Source organism: Rhipicephalus sanguineus, unplaced genomic scaffold (genome assembly GCF_013339695.2).
Source record: "Rhipicephalus sanguineus isolate Rsan-2018 unplaced genomic scaffold, BIME_Rsan_1.4 Seq8358, whole genome shotgun sequence".
Taxonomy (NCBI): Eukaryota; Metazoa; Arthropoda; class Arachnida; order Ixodida; family Ixodidae; genus Rhipicephalus; species Rhipicephalus sanguineus.
Window position 1 is genome coordinate 23,450 of NW_023616098.1, and position 7,015 is coordinate 30,464.

Below are 7,015 nucleotides of genomic sequence, written 5' to 3' on the forward strand. Positions count from 1 at the left end.
AAAGAAAGAGAGAAAGAAAGAAAGAAAGAAAGAAAGAGAGAAAGAAAGAAAAGAAAGAAAGAAAGAAAGAAAGAGAGAAAGAAAGAAAGAAAGAAAGAAAAGAGAGAAGAGAGAAAGAGAGAAAGAGAGAAAGAAAGAGAGAAAGAAAGAAAGAAAGAAAGAAAGAAAGAAAGAAAGAAAGAAAGAAAGAAAGAAAGAAAGAAAGAAAGAAAGAAAGAAAGAAAGAAAGAAAGAAAGAAAGAAAGAAAGAAAGTGATACTGAGAATTCTAAGCCACGTTGTACGCGCGGTAACACGAAAGGTATTCCATTGACTGGAAGTGGTGATTCCTTACTAGAAAGGAATACCGATGCAAGAAGAGCGGACAGGGGAGCTAATGAGCTCTCTTTGTACATTTTCTAGTTTTCTCGTTTTACGCTAGAACATTTTTCAGTTCTCTGAGGATATTCAATCTTTACGAAACAGTATAAAACGCGATGTACTCAGACCGTTGGGTTTGATGGTGTTCAGCAGGCGATTCCAAAAGCCTGCATGAGAACAGCGGCAACTGCACCAGCCTCTTGAAATAAACACATAAACTACTGCCCTCTCTTTTCAGCGAAGAAAGGCAATTAGGGCATTTGAACAATGAACACACCTGTGAAATAATCTGTTATAGCCCCCTTTTTTTTCTTACTTTTTCAGTTTCAGCAGTGCAGTGCGTTTACCCATTAGCTCATTATTCACGAATATCTCTTCTTATCCCATTCCACTGCCTATTGCGTGAATTTACAATTGCTTTCTCGCGTTTTTGTCGTAGCAACTAACATGCTACAGGCATCCCAATTCTAGTTCACCCATTAAATATGGGCATTAATGCTTCAGTAGCTGCAATAGCTTTAAAGCATCCTGTGTAACAATCCTATAAGCATTAAGGGGAACGACAACCTTGCGATTATCCATTTGCCCTCTTTCCCGCTCCCCTTTATTGCTTCATTGCCGTAATGACGTCATTTCATATGACGTAACTATCGAACAACCAATCACGCGACAACGTTCCCCTTATCCGTTTTCCCCATTCTCTATTCCAGCAGTGAATATTGGCCAATTGGATCCTCTTCTAACATTGTTCATCGACGTGTTTTTCTTAGAGGCAAAAAAAAGAGTGTTCCACACTCGCCGCCATGGCTGCGATTGGCGCTGACTAACACTCCTAGGTTTAATCAACATATATACCCCAGAAAGTGGACGGGAGGATGACCGCCGCCGTAGCTCAGTGGTAGAGCATCGGACGCGTTATTCGAAGGTCGCAGGTTCGGTCCCTGCCGGCGGCAAGTCATCTTTTCGTCCACTTTACTTCTTCACATTTACATTCTAAATACTACAGACAACACCCCCTGTACTTTCCTTGGCGTTATTGTCTGTTAGTTCTCATTAATATTGTGTCTAACAAAGATAAACGAGCCCTTGAAAAATCATAGCTTTCCTTTAGTGTCCTTCAGTATCATGTATAGCCAATTCCGCCTCATAAGGTGATCACACTGCAATGTGTAACTATAGCGTACAAAATTACGGTCTCTAGACGATTCCGTTTCCGAGATTTCGTTTGCGCGGAAATGAACCGCTTCCTTAGGCGTGCTATTTTGCATAAATAGCGCGCTGCACGGGCGTAAGATATCGATTTCTTTTAACGAAACTTTATAGTTTCCCTCCAAGTGGGACAGCTCTTCCGATAAGTTTTTATTCAGGCCCGTTAAACCGACTACTCGTTGTTTTTTTCCCGGAAACCCTAGAAGTAAAAAAAAAAAACAGTCGTGACTCGCGACCTTCGCGACCGTTGCAAGTGATATAAAATTTGCACCAATTTAAGTCCCAATAGTGCATCTGCTGGCGCTTATTTTGTATACTCCGTCCTCCAAGGTAGTGCAGTGGTTACGGGGCTCGGCTGCTGACCAGAAAGTCGCGAGTTCGGTCCCGGCTGCGGTGGTAGCATTTCGATGGAGGCGAAATACTAAAGGCCCGTGTGCTCTGCGATGTCAGTGCACGTTAAGGAACATCAGGTGGTCGAAATTTCCGGAGCCCTCCACTCCTGCGTGCCTCATAATCATATCTGGGTTTTGGCACGCGAAACCCCAGAAATTATTATTATTATTATTATTATTATTATTATTATTATTATTATTATTATTATTATTATTATTATTATTATTATTATTATTATTATTATTATTATTTTGAATATCCTCTAATTCTCTGGTAATACAAATTCTATATTCATGCGCAGCATGTACCTGTACGCCGAATCATGACAGAACTCATGTTGCAAGGTATCGTTCTAAAAAAAATTGGGGGACGCTTAAGCTTCTTTTAAGAGTTTAACGCGATAGCGATCCCCGGCCCCATCCTCATCGTGCTCTGTTTCGCTTGTCATTATGTTCAGTCACCCGGTCCCACACGCACGCACGCACGCACGCACGCATGCACGCACACACACACACACACACACACACACACACACACGCACGCACGCACGCACGCACGCACGCACGCATGCGCGCACACACACACACACACACACACACACACACACACACACACACGCACACACACACACACGCGCGCGTATACTAAAGGTAAAGGTTTCCGCCCTCTTCAACAGACTTTTATGACAACAGTGTACGCACTACGTGTGTGTAAGAGAATGCGCGCACTAATGTCTATGCCCTCTGTACCAGCAGCAATTACGCGCGTGATACTTTTTCGAAGTTGCGATGCACCAACTACGTGTTTGTAAGGGAACGCGTGCACTAATGTGTGTGCCTTTTGTGATGGGTGGCCGGCTTTAAACCACCAACCCATTATGCAGTTCACATGGTGGGACGCCCGATGGCAATATACGCTTGTACCCCGTTTTACTGCGATATTACATCTCGTACTATGACACCTGTACACAGGACGCATATGTTTGCGAAGCATTAAAGTTAATTTCAGTGCACTTCCAAGCAGTGGAGTTGCTCTTTATTACAAATTTGCGAATACCATGAAAGAGAAAAAGAAATGGAGTGGCTCTATGGTAGAACACCTGCTTGCCACGCGGACGGCTTGGGTTCGATCTCAGAGTGTTTTACGATTATTTGTGCAAATGAACACCCAGTCCAAAGGTAACAAGTTAGAATCAGAATTTTCATTGATATAAATACAGGAATTACAGGAAGTTAGTGGCCCTATTGCGTGTAGTTTCTTTTCGTTTTTGATTATTCTTGTCCTTCTCCATTGGCTAGGACCAGAGTTGTACGTAACGCGTTACAAGTAATCGATTACTTGTAATGAATTACATTTTCTTGTAATTTTGTAATGTAATTGATCACTTTTTTCAAAACTAACGTTATGGGTAATTCAGTTACATTTTTTCGCGATTGATTACCGGTAATATATTACTTTTCCTGCCAAAATCCGAAGCTATTGATCGAGGAATTGAACCACCCCTGCTGTGGTCCCACACCTGAGGACGCATCTGTTGTTCCGTAGAAATCCCCTGTGCCGACGATTTTTTGCAAGCTACTGTGGTTAGTTGTAGTCTGAGTAAACTTGTGTTATTGTGTTAAGGCCATAAAATTTTGAAGGAAAGTCACGCAAAAGTAATCGATCACACTTCTGTAATTGCTCAGTTACTTTTCTGGGGCTGTAATTGACCACTGTAATCAATTATATTTTAAAGGAAGTAATTGTAATTGTAGTCGGTTACTTATTTTCCGTAACGTGTACAAGTCTGGCTAGGACGACGTCATGCCTTTCGAATCGCCAGTATCGATTACACGCTACGTAGAGTTATAAGTTGACATAATCGGAGGACATAGACATTGTGCATACGTATTTTGTGTGGCTTTACTGACACGTGAACTGTCCCTAGCTGCTCCTTTTATGTCGTTCTTTTCATTGCTGTGATTTTCACGAATGTTATTATCTGTGAAAAGGAGAAACCGGCGTATATAAAATAGCTAACATCTGCTAAACAACGTGTAGTAATGAGAAACAAGTTGTCAACATAAAATAGCCCCAAATCACGCTTCTAAACGCGGCTGTCTACATACGGTTTAACGACAATCATAGAAAACAGTTGTCTAACCACGGCAAATCATTTAGGCGTTTAGACAGAAAAAACACAAGAGCGAGTTTCTCGCTGCTCGCCGATCTATGAAATTAACTCCGGTCTCTCGCTAACCTTAAGCAAAATGGAAACTAGCAGTTAACATCCACACCCTGTCTACGTGTGTGTCTTACATGCAAATACGGAACCGAGAAATCATAACCGCGGCATACGGGGCGCAAAATAGCGTGAAGTACGGGGAAACCAAAGAGACAGCAGGTGCGGATAGCTGCCGCCGCTCGATAACCGCGCCGCGAAATGGACGCGCCTTCTGTAATGACGCTCGGGGTGCGGCACAGGTGAGCTCCCCTAGGAACGTGAAAGCGAGCCGCCGTTTTTGCGGGGGAGCCCTCCGTTTCACGCATGTTCTCCCGCGAGTCGCGGTGTATAACGAGCGTGCCATCAGACTGAATTCATGCTTAACCGTGACAGCACAATAGCGAGCGCCTGTTAATGCAGTGATAAAGAGCCTGCGCTGTAGATCAACGCTGAACAGAGCGGGAGTAGCGGCGCAGGTAGGCTATCAAAATAAATGAGCCGACGCGGAGGCCCTTCTCTAGAAACCGCCCCACCCCGCTATTTCTTTTTTTTTAAGAAAGGAGGAAAGTGAGATATTCTCAAGCTAAAATGCGCAAAATTTTTTTGGCCATTACACCATCTGACGACGGGGAGATGACGAGGCCGGGCTGAAATTGGGCCGTTTCGTGGCATCGCAGTGGCAGCCGAGCTTCAACTAAGCCTCTGTTTATGGACGAACTAACGACGTTCTAAGGACGGTGGTATTTCCCACAGCTGGCAGCGCTGTTTAACTCACCCACCTCGAAAAAAGTACGAGAAATAAGCAATGATGGGTGTACAGGTACGTCATAAGCAGAGGCAATTTCTTTTGTTCTTTTTCTTTTTTATTCATGTTGGATAGGCCATACACCGTTCTCTAGACTTTTTGATCCGAAGTACCCTGAATGCTATCAGAATTTTCGTGCCGGGAGCACGTTACGTATGCTGAATTTAGGCACAATACCTTCGATACCGCTTACGACGGGCTTAAGCGGTTACCTAAGGTCAAGATGGCTGCGCCAATGCCGCCGATCAAACACTGCGAATATGCATATGTGGCTCACTCGTTCAACGCTGCTTGTGCCTAGAGAGAAAAATCCGCGACAGCAAATACCATCCTTTGTTATACTTGCAGTAACGTCTTTGTTCCAACGTACACATATACTTCTTCCCCCCACTTGTTTTCCCAACCCCCTCCTCTCGTTTCATACAACCTTAAACGGGCTGGACTCAAAATCGTTTTCGGAGTAAAAGATATCCGAACCCTGACAACATCTGTCGCTGCCGTTAATTGGTTTTCGATAAGTAGTTCAGTGCTTGAAGTGCACCGCCTTGAGTGGACGTTGGGTGAGAGAGAGTGACCGGCCTGAGTGACTCCTGCGATACCTTTCACGTAGACATAATGCTGTCAGTGTCCGTGTATAACTCTTTCTATCACCACTCCCCCCCCCCCCCCCCCCCCCCTGCAGGGTAGCAAGCCAGACGCTCGCCAGTATGACAACCCTGCCTTTCCCCTCCTTGCTCTCGTTATCTCTCTCTCTCTCTCCTGGCATCAATACAGTGGAGTGGAACAAAGACTGCCACATACTCCCCACCGATCACATTCATTTCACGCGTTCATCTCAAATTCCACGTCTACGCTAGGCAAATCACTTTGCTGAAAAACCAAGAGCCAGTGAAGCCAAGAAAAGTATAGGGGACGTTAATTGTACTGTTTTAAGTGTATTGTAATAATCATAACATAAATGTGAAGAAATTAAAGTGGACAAAATGACAACTTGCCGCCGGCAGGGATCGAACCTGGAACCTTCGGATAAAGCGCCCGACGCTCTACTAATTGAGCTACGGCGGCGGTCGTCCTCTCTTCCGCTTTATCGCGTATTTACGTCCATGAAAACCTGGGAGTGTTATTCAGCGCCGCTCGTAGCCACGACGGCAAATCTGGAACACACTTTCTTTTGCCAGCTGGCACCACCTAGCACGTGATGTTCTAACGGGCGGACAGCTGACAAATAAGCCCTCGCGTACTACCTGAAGGCATCAAATCTGCCGGAAGGATACCCTCGCTATGAATGAATGAAAGAAGAAATGACTAACTCCCAGGTTCCCATGCGCACAAATACTCGATAAAGTGGAGGAGAGGACGACCGCCGCCGTAGCTCATTAGGTAGAGCATCGGACACGTTATCCGAAGGTTGCAGGTTCGGTCCCTGCCGGCGGCAAGTTGTCTTTTCGTCTCCTTTACTATCTTCACATTTATATTATAATTAGCACAGTACAGATAAAACAGAACAATTAACGTCCCCTACATCTTCCTTGGCTTCCTTATTTGTTGGTTTTCATTAAGGTTGTGTCAAACAAAGTAACGAGCCCTCAAAATTTTCCTCTTTCAATCAGACTATTTTGCGTCACACGCGCACTTCAACACCCGTTGGCGCTCTGCATCCATCAAACCTAATTGTTCCATCGCCCCGCCTGCGCAGGATGAACAAGCGGGTTGCTACGGTTGACCGCAAAACATAGGCGCCGCTGAGCGGAGCTGTTGCACCACGTTTTCGAAACCGCACTGTCAAAGGCAAAACTCGGCGTACGACAGTCCCACTTAGTACACGCCATATGAAATGCGTTTCGCATATCAGATGTCCCAAGCGACGAGCGCAAGAAGCATTATACCGCGTTACATGTCTCAAAGAAATAACTCTCGCTCGCGGTCTCTGAGGGATGCAGAACATAAGCCCCTCTCTGAGTCCCATCTTCGTGAATCAATAATTCCACCACCAACAACATTTTCATTTCTCTCATCGTATTCTCTTTCTTTCTTTCTTTCTTTCCT

At 44.7% G+C, this 7,015-nt stretch overlaps 1 non-coding gene across 1 annotated transcript; it reads right to left on the reverse strand.

Annotated features, from left to right (window-relative positions):
• Positions 1 to 5,961: 5,961 nt before the first annotated feature.
• Positions 5,962 to 6,034, reverse strand: Trnak-cuu (transfer RNA lysine (anticodon CUU)). The gene has a single exon. It is a non-coding gene; the product is annotated as a tRNA-Lys (tRNA).
• Positions 6,035 to 7,015: the final 981 nt, after the last annotated feature.